Source organism: Gymnogyps californianus, chromosome 8, assembly GCF_018139145.2.
Source record: "Gymnogyps californianus isolate 813 chromosome 8, ASM1813914v2, whole genome shotgun sequence".
Classification (NCBI taxonomy): domain Eukaryota; kingdom Metazoa; phylum Chordata; class Aves; order Accipitriformes; family Cathartidae; genus Gymnogyps; species Gymnogyps californianus.
Window position 1 is genome coordinate 5,352,219 of NC_059478.1, and position 15,731 is coordinate 5,367,949.

At 40.7% G+C, this 15,731-nt stretch overlaps 1 protein-coding gene across 1 annotated transcript in view; it reads left to right on the top strand.

Annotated features, from left to right (window-relative positions):
- RASAL2 (RAS protein activator like 2) overlaps positions 1-15,731 on the top strand; it is a 128,960-nt gene that overhangs the window by 33,980 nt on the left and 79,249 nt on the right. The window lies entirely within an intron of this gene.

Genomic DNA, 15,731 nt, shown 5'->3' on the forward strand with positions numbered 1-15,731 from the left:
GCTGCACACGGGAGGGTTTGTAGCTGTGTTTGTAAGATTACTAGACAGCCCTGGGATTTACAACTGAGACCTGCTCAATGCAGGTCAATAGAAATGGAGCTTTTGCAGATAGCTGTAAGTGGTTCCTGCTGGTTTTTAGAACTGTTAGGTGGTTATGTTTTACCTCACTTTGAGTCTCTCTGGAATTTCCTTTGCTTCATATTTTCATAACAAGTACGGGATAACAGGTTTTTCTATAACTTACCTCATGCCTGTTCAGAGTGCAGTTCCTAAAAGAACCAACCAACTGCCTGCTGCTGTTGGCTATAATTATACATGTTGAAATCTAGGGAAAGCAAAAGAAAGGGCAGGTATTAAAAATGACAGACAAAAGCTCTGTTGCAGTAGTTTCCCAAGGCCAGATTTGGCCCAGTTCCCCTTCTTTATTCCACCCTACCTGTGGCTGTATGAAGAGCATCATTCTGACTCTTTCCAGAAGAAAGGAAGAGTGAAGGGAGGCAGCAACCACACACAAGTGAACTCTTCTTTCTATTCCCAATCTATGCAAGAAGCTTTCCTTGGTGTAGGCTGATAGGATCTAGGAGCAATTCTTCCTTAGTTCAGCTGTAAAAAATATCAATCCCGGGAGAGAGTGAGCTATGAGGAAAAAAGTAACATGCATCTCTAAACAGTAAAGCAGCCTTGATAGCATTGTTATCAAAGGTGAAGAGCAGGTAAGGTATTTTTCATTTCACAGGCTCAGCTGTTTTTTATGCCAGAGAAATTTATTCTGTGAGTATATCGCACACAAGTCATTAAAATCCCACTCTTCTAGATAGTTAATTAACACATTGCAACTGTAGTACTTATTTATTTATACTTGCCAATAACACTATTTAACTCTTCCTTATTTGAGGAAGGCAGATAGGGTTCTTTTTTTGGATTTGTTTGATTCCTGGATTAGAAGTCTGAAAAGAAACAGGGCAGATTGGGGATTTAGGAGGGAAAACTGCAAAATACTTGGGGATGAGTGACATAAACAAAACCACTGTTAGATTTGTTTGTGGCATTTCAAACGCAGCTCTACATGATCATCTTGTTTTGCCATATGAACACATATTCGTTCTTGTTTGGAACTAAAACCAGTATTAGACATGTTTATACAGTGTTAAAGGCAAAGTACTTACTCCAGCTCTGTGGCTAGTGAGATTGAATGAAGAATCATATTGCAACCAGTCTGCGCTAGGCAATGAATATTATTTGCAGCTTTGCAAGCTAGAAAGACCTTTAAAATCTAGGATTTAAATGCCTTCTTTTTCTATACCATGTGCAAAAAACATGTAGAAGAATTTCTAGACTTCACTGAGCATCTGAATAGCTGGAAATCCCAGTGTTATGTTTTTAAATGTAACCTTGTAGCCTTCTTAATTTTTCTTGAATTGCCATACAGAATGGATGACTGTGCTGTTTGGGTATATACCTTACTATGTATTTTGCTACAATTTTAGATGCCTGTGGCAACTTGTAGCATGCTACTTGATGTACGCCTGACAAGGATATATTAAAAGTACGACAGAAACTCATATCCACATGGACTTCTCCATATGAGAGCTGTAACTGTAGTGAATATACATGTCACAAAGTGTGTAGCTGAAGGAAGTGGGCATGCAGTGGGAGGGGAAGGAGAAAGACATGAGCTGGAGAAAAATTGAGCGGTGTCCATACTGTGAGGAAGGATGAGGGTAAGTGGGAGGGAAGGTTATATATAATCTCTGATTGCAGCGCCCTAGGTAGTTCCCTCATTTTCACATCCCGGTTAGAAATGTCTCTTACATGATTACAGAATTCCTGCTAATGGAAAAAAGTGGGTTGATAGCATGCAGTGGGAATAGCTTTGTGTCAAGATGTTGAGCCGGAGGACAAACCAGTGAAGGAAACTATCGAACATCTTCATAAAGAGAAAGAAATGGCAACCAGAACGTATCACCAGCAGTACAGATAACAACTGGACTAAAATAGATTTGGAATGGACACCAAAAGCTGAAAAGTGCAGCAGAGGCAGCTAAAATATCTAGTAGAGAAATTGCTATGCAGAGCTGATATCTCGCTTCTCCTAGGCAAGCATGTGCATAACATGGCAACAGCAGGCATTGCATCTTATGATGATACCTGAAATTACTACTTGCAGAAGAGCTCCTTAGGGCTGGCTCTAGTGCAGAGGTTAAGGCATAGCAATGGCATTTGCTTTTTTCCCTAAGTAAGGTTGCCATACCTCTTGTGATTTATTGACTGATTGATTTATTAAAAAAAAAAAAAAAAAGGGAGGGGGAGGGAAAATCAGGTGATGGAACTTTTTCATCTGTAGCACTACAGTTACACCTTGTATGAAATGTCAAGAGTATCATATGAGGTCATTCTTTTTGTTAATAGAGCAACTGGAACAGTGCGTGTTCTTCAGGGGCTCTGCATAATCAGCAGTAGTACCCATTCTGCAAATTTTTGTGGCATTCTTTGTAGCATTGTGCACACATCCTTGTAGCACCATTCCTAGGAAGTGTGTGGGAGAGAAACTACCCACGTTACAGCTGAGAAGTTGAAGCAAGAGAAGTGTAACTTGCCAAAGGTCAACATTAAGTCAAGTGTACTTTACCCAAGGGCTGTTGTAGTCATTCTTGCCGTCTCTTTCATTTTTACCGTTGCTGCAGGGTTGGCTCAGCTGTTCGTGAGGCAGCTGCTGAACCACCATGGTTTACAGTCCCGTGTACTAAGATAGACACCAATTTCCACATACTTCAGTACAGTAAGCTGTAATTTGTGATGGTTCAGCAGCTGCTAGAAGAGCAGCTGAGCCATCCCTTCTGTGCAGGCAGAAACCACTGTGGTCACCCTCGAATGAGAGCCAGAGGGGCGGACACAAAGATAAAACACAAGATAGAAAGTGACTTGTTTAAACAGTGAAAACTAATAAGATCATTTAAAAACTGTAACTCCAGAGGACACTCACCATCTACTGCTAGCTTAGGAGCTTGCCCTCTACTTGCAGACGGTGGAGAGGTTGTTTCTCATGTTGAAATTCTTAATTCCTATCTGGAAGGTACACTGTACACACAGTTGTGTCAGCAAGCCATCCGTTAAATATATGCCATGAAATTTCCTTGGTATGTAATCTGTATCATTGTAGTAATACCTCTCTGTGAGTGAATAAGCACACTCTAAATACGTCATTTACTTCCTAGGACTTCATCTTGGCAGCACTTATGCAGAGGTGCTTCCATTCAGGGAAGCTAAAAATGTAGCTGTAATTTCTCCCTAACTCCAGCTTGACAGCCTCTTTCCTTCTTCTTTCAAGCGTTACTTTCAATGGGCTAATTCTGTTATGAAGTGTGATATAGGCCCTGGAGACCAGCACCTAAACGTTATAGGAAGAGGTAAGATGAAGAAAACTCAAGCTGATCCATCTCTGTAGTGCCTCCATTTCTGCTTCAGATCCTGCTCTTTTTCTAACAGGTGTATTTTTTGCTGTTAGGGAGATTACATCCTTTGTAAAGGATCATTGTTTATAATAGCGTATTGGAATTAACCATTCATACAGGAAAAGCATGATTCAGATTTCCACCATTCATACTGTTTGACAGACTAGTGACAGTTACCGCTTCCTTTCCCAAAATAATCCTCTTCCGTCTTACTCTGCTTCCTTCTCACCACCTGCTCACACTAAATGAGAGTTGTTAAGGAGAATACGTAGCGAAAGTTATGATTCTGGCATCTGGGTGCATCTTTGTGGCATTAATAAGAGATTTTTTTGCCTGCATATGTGAAAATGTCAGGAGGGATTGAAAGTGAGGAAATGGTTTGGGGTTTGGTTCTTGGTTTTTTAATTTATTTTTAAATTATTAGGAAAGAGCATCGTCAGGGAGAGAGTTTTTTATGTTCTCTGATGCTTAGAAAGGCTAGTGTTGATGCAAATAGATTTTCTTTTTATATTTGGAGATGAAGTCATCTGAGAAGAAAATGAAGACTGTTTCACTTGTTGAAACAAGTTAACCCTGTTTTTTCTCAGTCACATCTATGGCTGCTGAATATGAAGGCTCTTGAGAAAAGATTGCTGAAAGCAGGTCAGAAGTGAAGATGCTCTGTGCAAATTTTTGTTTTGTCCTCACTTTGAGTCACTAGCATTGAGAAATTTTGTTTTGTGTCCAGTCACTTGGTCTAGTCAATGGGAAAACATAGTTTGTACCCTCCACCCACACTAAATGCTAGTGTGCTTGCTGGTTGTTGCCTTCACTGATCTAATTGTTCTAAACAGTATTAACATGGCATGTAGATGAGGAGCTCTGGTGGAATGGTTCTACAATATAAGCAAGCAGCCAAAGGTGAGGGGAGAGGAGGCAGGGACTCCTTAAACAACCTTTGTTGCTGACAAAAGTGTGTGGAACCACAAAATTAAAGCAGCTTTTCCTTTTCTTTTTTTCCTTTTCTTTTTTTCCTTTTCTTTTTTTCCTTTTCTTTTTTTCCTTTTCTTTTTTTTTTTTTTTTTTTTTTTTTTTTTTTTTTTTTTTTTTTTTTTTTTTTCCTTTTCTTTTTTCCTTTTCTTTTTTCCTTTTCTTTTTTTTTTTTTTTTTTTTCCTTTTCTTTTTTTCCTTTTCTTTTTTCCTTTTCTTTTTTTCCTTTTCTTTTTTTTTCCTTTTCTTTTTTTTTTTTCCTTTTCTTTTTTCCTTTTCTTTTTTTCCTTTTCTTTTTTTCCTTTTCTTTTTTTCCTTTTCTTTTTTTCCTTTTCTTTTTTTTTTTTTCCTTTTCTTTTTTTTCCTTTTCTTTTTTCCTTTTCTTTTTTTCCTTTTCTTTTTTTCCTTTTCTTTTTTCCTTTTCTTTTTTTCCTTTTCTTTTTTTCCTTTTCTTTTTTTCCTTTTCTTTTTTTCCTTTTCTTTTTTTTCCTTTTCTTTTTTCCTCCCCCCCCCCCCCCAAAATATACTCCAGTTTCTTGGCTGGAGAGAGAATAGCCACCAAGATTGAGGACAATCTGGGTAAGCAAGCCTTACACCTTTTAGGAGCTTCTACACAGTCAGCTCTGCGTATACAGTGTCTACTGCATGTCAATGTCTATTTACCCTTGCATAGCTCTCTAACTCATCTTCCAAACTTTTGTGCTGGAGTCACCTTCACTTCAACAGAGAACCAGCTGGCCTTTAGTGCCTTAGCCCTCTCTGTAGAGCATTAATAGCTGTTACTCAGCTGCTGATTCCCCTCTCGGCTCTGCAGCTCTTCTCCCTGTCCTTTGCTACAGTTCTATCCATGCAACCTACTGTTACCATCTATTCTTCCTCCTTGGGAGGAATCTCCCATGCCCTGATGAGTTGCTGTTCTCTGAGTGTCTCCGTAACGGTTGCCTTTGCAACCACTACCACAGCAATGGAAGAGCAGCCGTGCTGATGCCCTGTACTCAGTGCTGCTGACATACTGAGAATACTGGGTCCTGTGTTGGGCCCACCACTTGAAGAACGATGTTAAGAATCTGGAGACGGTCCAGCAGAGATCTGTCAAGGTCACTTTGCTCAGGAGTGTGTGACCCATGAAAAGGGGCTGAGAGAGCTGGACTTGTTTAGACTGGCAAAAAAAAGAGGCTAAGGGGTTGATCTGATAGCCTATGGCTACTTGAGAGTTAGCGGTAATGGAGCCAAACCCTTCTCAATAGTGGTAGATGATAAAACAAGGGGGAATGGCCACAAGTTGAGCTTTGGGAGATTCAGATTGAGAGATTAAGAGAAAGTTTGGCACCAGGAGGGCAGTGCAGCACTAAAACAAGTTGCCCAGCAAGGTTGTAGAAACTTCATCCTTCAAGGCTTTCATGGCTCACCTGGACAAAGCCACAGCTGACCTTATCGGGTGTTGGCAAGGCCCTGCTCTGGGTGCAAAATAGGACTAGATAACTTCCAGGGGTTCCTTACAACCAGTGTTTCACTGGTTCTCTGTTTGACTTTCTATCCCTTTTTGGCTTTCTTTTCCTAGCATGTGTGTATCTGCCTGTTGTCACAAAGCAACTGTAACTTGTCTTGTGCAGACACTTCTCCGATTGTTTTCAGCCTGGTTTTTTGAATGAAGTAAAACTGATGCTGTATCTGTGTGTCCCCCTTTCTCCAATAATTTGTGTCTCCCGGCCAACAAATACTGAATTTGAGAGAGGGATAAAGGTCTCAGAGCTACTAAGTTCCTACAGCTTTCATAAAAATACATGGCTAGTGATGATATGGGAAGGAGACTGGACAACTTCTGATGAAAACAGTATTGCAATGTGTGCTCTGGTTGGGAGATAAGCACTAAAATGCAGATAGATAGGAAACTAGGCACCCTTACTTTCCTGATCACACAACTGTTACATAGTGGGCACCTAATGTGGAATTCTAGCTCGGTGATAAATCACCCGAGTTGGATTTTTTCAAACCTGAATTTCCTCAAGTTAAGCGCGTGAGTGAGTGGGCTGAGTTTCAAAGCAACTGCAGCTATCACTACCTTTTACAGAAAGGTTGAGGCTGCTAAAATTAATTTTAGATCTCTAAACAACTTCAGGAGTGTACTTTAGAGCTAATAAAATCTACCTTCTGTACTGTGGTGAATTACATGTACAATTTTGAAAATTGGTGAAGATGGAATTTTGAGTTTCAAATATTACTTTTAGCTTCCTGATCCTCTGGCTTAGTTGCACAGTTGATAGATTTTCATCTTAGTGATCACCCCCTTTGCATTCCCCCAAGCTCATTTTTTACAGTAAAAATTCCACTGAATTCAGAAAATTCTCTGATCACGCAAACAAGGGAAGAAGTGATAAAAATGAAGCATCAATCTGTTTTGGTGCCAGATCTGTACTGCATTGCTATCAGGTGACCAGTTAGCTGTGCAGAAATCCTGCCTCCGTACTGTTTTAAAAGGTTATGTCCAGAGGCTTGGAAATGGAGCGAGCAACAGAAGATTAGTTAAGTGACATCTGGTTTCATTGCTGCCTGGTATGTACCTCTTACAACAGTTCCTGCAAGCGGCTGCTGAGCCCTCCCACATGGGGATGATTGCACCAAGAAAATACACAGCCCGTGCTCTTCCTTCAGGTAAAAACTTGGCAGGAGAGAACAGACATTAGCTAAAAAGATTTCTAGGGTTATTTCAATAACTGCTTGTTCTGAGACAAGGTTGTTTGCAACTAAAACAATCAAACCTGAACCTTGCTTTCTGTATATTCCAGTTGGAATGAGTACTTTGTGATGAAAGAATAAATAGATTTACTCTGTGCTCACCATGTAATTATGATCCTTGTGCACTAAGGTTTAGGATGAGTACCTGAAAAGGGTTACTACTTGGGGGGGGGGGGGGGGGGTGCGGGGGGAGTGGCACTGGCAGGGAGAGGGAGACAGTCTGGTTTGGAAGAAGAGAGATTGATTGTGACCTGGTCAATGAAAGAATCTGCAATGCACCAATCTTTACATATTCAGTAAAGATTTACTTAGGAAAGAAGCAGGAATTAGAAATATGGACCACTTGTAACTTCTAACAAAACTATGTGCTGAAAAGAGGGCTGTCCCTTCACCTTCCACCACTCAACTTTGCCTACAAAGAGTATCTGTTAGGAAATGAGGATGAAAAAATGCAGTTTACAGCTCCCTGTATCTCAGCTGTAGGGATTTATGATGTGTCTTGATGAAATAATTTTCCCAATAGCACTGTCTGCTTTTTCACCGTGTTGCTATCTGCAAAATATCCATCTCCTGTCAACTATTATGCATAGCAGGGATGCAAAATAGGGCTTTGGGTTTAGCCCTCAAATTGAGGGGTGTGTTGTATAGCAGTATCTCTGGCAGGAAGATGGATTCAGATGTGCTGACTTTACTTGTTTGCAGCTCTTTGGGTTTGCCCGATTTGGGCTTGCACGAGCGTGTTTGTATATTCGTGTACAAATATACATGTGAGTGAGATTCACATCCTCCTTTATGCAAACCCAGGAGTCTAAAGCATCAGATGCGTTACTGTCTGTTGCCTTTTTCGTTTAAATTAGCAACCCTCCATGAGTGGTTTGGGAATTTTTTTTTTTCTTTTTGACCTGTAAGTGCTTTGTACCAAAAATCTAAATTGAAAGGTCCCCAACAGCTGAAAGGTGATACTCTAATGAGATCAGTACAGAAAGCACCATTCTGCACTTGTGTGGTTTGACGCTGCTGGGTGGTGGCCGGAGAACTGGCTGTGTTTCTGTAGGCTGCTGGCGGGTACCGTGCACGCTTAGCCGCACGGCTCTGTTCTTCACTGCACTTCAGCCCTGACCTGACAGTGTTGCCAGAACCCGTGCGTGGGGGCCTTTTGTGAGCTGAGATCTGAAGCCTTTGGCTCACGTAATAGCACAAACGAGGGTTTGCTAAACACTTTATCCTTTGCCTGCTTCACTGTCTAGTGCATCGGGTCACGATCTCCTAGTGCTGTGACTGTCGGGTATGATTAGTAGAGATTGTAGCTATGCCAAGATCAATTGAAATTCTAAAACTTTAACTGTCTTTAGATGACATAGTTTACCCATCATGTTCTATCCCAAAATGCAAATACATGCAAACTGTGAGTTGCATTTTTAAAAATCTCCTGTGAAATACAGCTGCTTTGGGGCATTGTTAAAGAAACAAGGGAAACACCTACTGTGCGAGAAGTGTCCTGCTATCTTCTCCATCCACAAAAGAGGTTAGGAAATGTTGGGAAAAGCCCTGAAGTAATCTGAAATTTGGACAATGTACAGTGCAATTTGCCTGCCTTGGAAGGATGAAGAACTTAGACAACTCTGCTCGAAATTAAAACTGACTCCAGGGAGGCTAGATGTAACAAACAGGATGCCTGGATCTCAGTGACATTCCCCCTGGGCAATTGGAGTTGTTTGTATACAGAAAATTGCCAAACTGCTATCTTTTTCTTCTTCTATGACACAAGCGAAGCCAAAGGATTTTGTTTTGTTCTGAATGCTGCTGAAACTTTATTCCCTTGCACACAGATCATCTGTGCTGAAAGCCAAGTTTCGTCATGAAGCAAATTTTATCTGTTTAGATCTTAAACCTTTTTAGAGCAGAGATTAACAGGGATATGAACACATAATCTTAACTTTCTAGTATTGACACATAATCCATTAGGGCTTTTTTTTCCCTTGGAAATGTATTATTACATCCCTGCCCACTACTTCCAGCACACACAAAAAATCGCTTTAGAGATTTTAAAATTTTGTTATGTGAGCATAAAGAACACTTTATAAGTAGAGCATGTTGTGCAATGTAGTAATTGCTAAGAACTGGTAGCTCTTGGACCATCTGGGGCAGATTTGTTGACTGTGTTCTAGCCAAACCTCGGTTTATTATGAAGGAAGCTATCATTTTCCTTAGTTTTCTCAACAACAACAATAAAAAGTTATTTATGAAATTCTTTAGAGAAATCTACCTTAAATCATGCATGAACTTACTGTGGATTGTTAAATTTTGTAGGTTCTCTTTTGTAGTTGTTTGATCTTGTGGCAAAAAGTAATTACACTTCACCCAACCATGTATACTTGCCTTTTTTCCTTCAGTAACAACTGGCTTAACACTTAATGGAAAATTAACCTTCCTTCCTACAGCCTGAATTTCCTTATCTTAAGTCTTGTCTAGAGTTAATTTGAACTGGTGAACTAAATTTAAAAATGTTGATGTAATTAAATCTCGTTCAGATTTCGGTATTAGTTACGGAATTAGTTGCCGATCAGTTTATTGCTTTAGCATAAATTGATACTCGACAATGCAAATGTCTATGAAATTGGATTAAGTGCATCTAGTTTGAAGTTTGTATGAAATTAAATGTACAAAGTTCTCTCCACTGCGCAGGGGTGTGCACACTCCTATGTCCCTGCTTTACCACCCTCTTTGGTGCAGGTTCTATCACATGCCTGCCAGATGAATCGATTCAACTTCACGCAGTGAAATCATGTTCACATACGTGTTGTGTTGATGGGTTATCTTTGAATCTGATCTGGTAGATGTTCCAAATAACCCTGGAGCCATGTGGTGGCTCCAACACAAAGGAGATGGCGGGACCGTGTTGCTTAAGGACAGTAGGAGAGCCAAATTGTTTCGAGTTCTGCGCTCACCCCTAGTAGCAGCCTGGAGTTATAGTGGCTTGGGTGTAATATGAAGCTGCTCTCTGTGTTAGCTTTGATCTAGCCAGTGCACTTACAGTAAGAGTGGAGCCAAGGCAGCAGAGATTTGAACAAGGGCTGTGCAAGATTTTCAGAAGAGCTTGTGTTACTGCCCACTTCTGCCACCGCTGAAGTCTGTGCTCTCACATTCTTACAGCTACTGTTACTTGAACTACTTCTGGTATGTCTTTGTGCATTGCAGTTAGGGCTCATAGTTGCAGCACAGTCATGCCTCGCTTTTAAAAACTATTTCATTAGGGTTGCACATTTTTCTGTCCTAGGCACAGCCTCAAGTTCCCTATCTCATGCTAGCTATGCATACATTGTGTTACAAGTTCATCCACTTCTATAGCATTCATGTGTTTCTGTAATCTTTTTATAGTCCAAACTTCAAAACAAGAAAAATACGCACACAATATTTGATGGACAAGCCTCTACAAACAGTGGGAAAAACATGGAGTCCTTCTGGAGGACCATTCAAGTCATGCTTCCAGGAACTTTAAAGAAATAGATTTGTAATAAGTGCACTATGCTGAGTAGTAAAACCATCACATTTTTTTAATTTTAATGAAGCTTGGGACTGTCACTTCTGCTTCCCCCCCCTTGGTTTTGTGTTGTTTCTAGGAGGTTTGAACCAGTCTTTTCTTCTCTCATACCTCCCCCTTTCCTCAGCGTACTTTCTCCATGTCATGCTACGTTGGATGTTCTCATAACAAGCGAATATGGACAAGTAGGGTTGGCTGGTATTGTACTGTAATGATTGGTGAGCTGCCCTGTATCTTATCTTAGAGTGCTGAAAACCTGTGAAACCTTGTATTTTTGTTTTGGCATTATGGATTGTTGTTGTGGCCTTTGGCAGATTTCCATCTGTGCGTCTGAGCTGCCTGTGCTGAAATGTCTCTGAAGGTATTCAGTGAAAGGCTTTCATACATCTGCATAAAAAGTGCTGAAGAACTCTTTGTCATTGCTGCCCTAAGATCCAAAGTTTTGGGGGATTTTCTTCCTTATAATTAGTTCTGGTTGAGGATGGCAGAACTTGCTAAGAAAGCTATAGTGAGGCAAGAAATCCATTGTCAGTTATATATTGGGTTTTTCCATGCAAGACCTCAGGAGATTTGTTTTCCATCAGGCAATAATATTCTTACATCTTCAAAATAGTCTGTGAACATGAGCTAATTAATCTCCACGATACCTCTGGGAAGTAGATAAGTAGAGTTTTTAAAAAAATAAACAAAAGAAGCGGAGTTTTCAGTATTTCCTGTGCCATCTTGTGATATTTACACTGGGGCAGTGACACACCTCCTGTGGGTGAACTACTTTTTATCAATGCATAAATAAAAAGGTTCGTAATATATGAGGTGGCTTAGGTATTAAATTAGACTTATTCAGGCAAGTACTGGATATTTTGCTAACCTGCTACCCCTTTTGTCAGTGATCACTCTTTCATAGCACAAGGGGAGGAAAGAATTATAACCATGATTTTTATCTGCAAAACAGACAAAAATGTTTCGGCAACGCAGCAGAGAGATAATTTACGTAAAACAAAAATAATAAAGCCACAGAGGAAAAGTGGGCTATTGAACTCTGCTGGCGTTCATCAGAAACTGTTCTAACAGGCACCTCTATGTCGCAAGCAAATCCCTGATTCCCAAAAGAAGCCTTGGAGATGGAGAGAACTATATGTTCTAGCAGTGATTAGTGTCCATTAAGATTCAACTCGGTGTCCAGTAAAGTGCTTTTGTCTACAAGCTAATAATTCTTGATGCATATTTGAGATTGCTTTATCTTGTGCATTACCCAGTGAAGAATTGAAGGTTTTTCTGTTTGGTTTTTTTTTTCATCTCGGATGAAACTGCAAATATTTGCTTGAGTACCAACCTTTTTTTCAGCAAGTTGGATGTAGTTTAGGTGAGAATCTGACCATTGAAAACTCCAGTCATCTGACTTGTTCCTCACCGATGGTCTTTTCCCCACTGTTATGAGGCATGTATGGGCTAAAATGATAGCAGGAACATCGAGAGCAGTGGTCACCAACCTTGCTGACCCAAAGATACCAGCATTGTGCAAACGAGTGCTTTGCATTTGCAGTCGACTTCGTTACCATTTGCCTGCAGGTGGTATTAGGGATTGCTGGTCTAAAGGCTGGGAAACCCTAATGGAGCCTCCAGAGGCTGGTCGCTTTTGATCATCGTTGGATTAGTGCTCTGGTCTTGCTTTGACAGTGAGGGTAAGGGGTTAACAGTTCCATCCAGGAGCAAACAGGAAGGATTTAAGGAACGGTTTTTGTTGGATTTCAGAGACTGAATTTTGGAAGAGATGTTTTATTCCTGCTCCTGGTAAAGCATGTGGTGGTGGGTTGACCTTGGCCAGTTGCTGGCTGCCCACCCAGGCGCTCTCACCCCCCTCCTCAACAAGACAGGGGGAGAAAATAAGATGGATAAGCTTGTGGGTCGAGAGAGCGACAGGGAAACCACTTACCAATCACTGTCGCGGGCAAACCAGGCTTGACTTGGGGAAAATTAATTTAATTTATTGCCAATTAGAATAAGTTTGGAGGAACAAAACTAAAAACACCACCTTCCTCCACCCCTTTTTCCAACTTCACGCCTTCCTTCCCGACCCCTCGACCGCCCCGCGCCGGGGTCTGTTGGCACCGGCTGGAACCGGCGCGGGGCAGCCGTGACCTCTCCTCACAGAGAGCCTCCGGCTGCCAGCACCTTGCCGCCAGCACCCCGCACAGGTACCTCAGAGGCAGCCGGGGCTCGGTGTGGTGTTTCTGGATACGTGGGCAGGTAGGGAAAGCACCGCTTTCCTCTGCGCTGCCGTCAGTCCGGGTATTTGTGGGGGAAAAAGAGGATCCGCACTGAAATACTGTCCTCTTGTCACGTCGCTTCTCCCTCATGGTCTTGGTGGTAACGTGATCAGTACAGGCGTATGAGCTGAATTCAGTACTTTTTCCTGATAAAGACGCTATACTCAGCACACATTACAATAACGTAAATTTATTCAGATTATCAGCGCTCTAAGATGTTAGAAAACCTAATGATGTTTCTTAGTTTTTAAATCAATTTCTGGGTCCTTTGCGTCAGACTAAGTAATGGAAACTTTGCTGAATAGAGACAACTGGTTTTTTAGATAAATTAGTCTGGAATATGCTGGATATATGAAGAGAATGTTTATTAAAACGTTTTTCTAGTAGCTCCTCTCCCTGTGTAATTTGGCATTTTAAAAATCTTCTCCGAGCTGAGTGTTCCCATACGTATTTCTAATTTTAAGTAGTTCAGATAGATCATAGGAAGATAGACCTTAAATCGACATCTCACCTTTAAGTGTAAATGATTTATACTACAAGAAATGGATTTACATTTAAAATTTAGAATTCTTTTTTTTTTTTTTTAAAAAGGTCCAACTCTCAGTTATTTTCTTTTTATCTGTTCTGCTCTAGTGCTTCTGCTCTGCTAATAGGTTTCTGCAGCAGTCGCCTTCAGAGTCAGAAGCTGTAAATGTGCCTGGTCTGAACAGAGGCAGCAGAGCTGGCCAGGAACGAGTTAAGTCATTGCACTGACATTTTTCTTGAGATACTGGGAGGCAACCTCCTGTTCTTCCAATTCAGCAGGCCTTTTTTTATGAGAAGTAGAATGTTACATTTGTCAGAAGATTGGTTGTTTGAACAAAAGTCACGTGGTGAAGCACAGGTAATATTATCAGGGGTTTTTTTATAACCTTTATACAGTGTCACAGTCTTTTGGAAACAACTTTTATTCCTAGACTTTGCAAATTGCATTTCAAATTCCTAAAACTGGGTAGATTTCTAGACTACTTCAAAGTACTTGTATGGTTTGCCTTTCCCCGCCCCCCATATTTTTTTTTTCTTTAAATATCTTCCTAATTCACTGTCTCTTCCTAAGTCTTCAGCAGGTATATTTGCTTGAGTCGGACAGCTCCTTCGTCATATCAGAAATCTTTTTTTGAGGTCGGTACAGCAAGTTTTAGGGTTGACAAAAATAGATGCCAGGACTGAACCTTCCCACATAACTAAAAATTGGCTTCGTTGGAAGAAATAGGCAGATTATGGCCTTATTTCAGAGCTGGATCCAAAGTTTTAACCTTTCTGTTTGAACCTGATTTAAAAACAGAGGATTCCTAAATGATGTGAAATGAAAAAGCAAAACACGGAAACAAAACCCAGAAATGTAATCAGACAAACTTTAAAAAAAAAAAAAAAAAAGAAAGAAAAAAGCCAGGATTTGCCCATAAAAGCATTAGAACTCTTTGAAGAAATGTACAGACTAGCTTTAATGTCCCAGTCCTTAATTTTTCCATCTTTTCTATCATGCCCTGTGGTATACATGAATTGTCTGATGTTGCTCCACCCTCCAGAAAGATGCTTTTCTGTGGTGCTGTGAATGTAGTTGGTATGGTGCTCTGGAATGAAGTGTTCTATATAATTACCATAGTATTTGGTTTTTTGCAGAGCAAGGGTGGTGAGAGAGAGGAGATTGCAATCGCTTGTAAGCTGTTACTGCTTTTTTCACAGAATCTGGCTCAACTAAGATCATGAGACCGTTTTGCCCTACCGTTTCCGGTAATTAGGCATTTCTAAGCAGCAGGTCAAACCAATTTGTCTTTTAGAGGGACTGTTTATTTTGTTCTACTGCTGTTAGTGACAGGGTTTTTTGGGGGGTGTCTGTTTTTTGAGCTGCTGTTCTGTTCTGGTGCTAATCTTGGTGCAAGATCCCTGGGTGTAGTTTAGTGATTGGCTTTAGAGGGTGAGGGAGCAATTATAATTTTCTGTTATTTATTTTGCAGTCGGTATTGTTTAAGCATGCATTCAACAAGTTTCTTTCCCAAGGGCTACGCTGTGCTTTTCACGCAGATTTCTCACATGAGCCTTGGCAGGGCGTAGGGTGACCGAAGTTACTGTTTCTTCCAGGGGAAACACTGTGAGAGTGTGGGAGGTTGTTGCCTAAGAGAACGTACAGAAGCTCATCTTAAGTAATCCAGTGAGAAAAAAGGAGATGGGTAGCATTAGTGGAAAAAAGGACTGAATCAGAGGAGAATATTGTGTTGCAAACAAGTCGCAAAATTAGAGTAAAATAGGTATGTTCAACCCCCTCCACACACACACACACGCTCTCTCAAGAACTGCAGAAGGTAGGAGAGAGCGTGCAGCCTCTTAGCTCTTCGTGAGCAATTTTAGCCTATTTAGCAACAGGCTGAACAACTTTGCATTCCTCTTGTGTGTGTGCTTGTCTGCTCTGGTCCCCGACTGGCAGATGGGATCTGCTGGGAATCAAACCGTGGACTTTTAAACTGATCCAACTTGACACGCTATTCTCAGCAGGGGTATTATAATGTATAAGGGACATTATGATGGCAGCAGTAACGAAACTGCGTAGGTTTTTCTTCCGTGCCTTAAAAAGCAGCTTTTGTCTTTTTATTTTAGAGCAATGCTATACCTGGAAGTTCAGCTCTCAGCACTTCTAAAATCAAAAAAGAACAGAGCTCAGGAAAAGGCTTTTGGTATCAGACTTCACCATTTCACTTTCAAAGCCATAGATCTTAGATTGAATTTAAA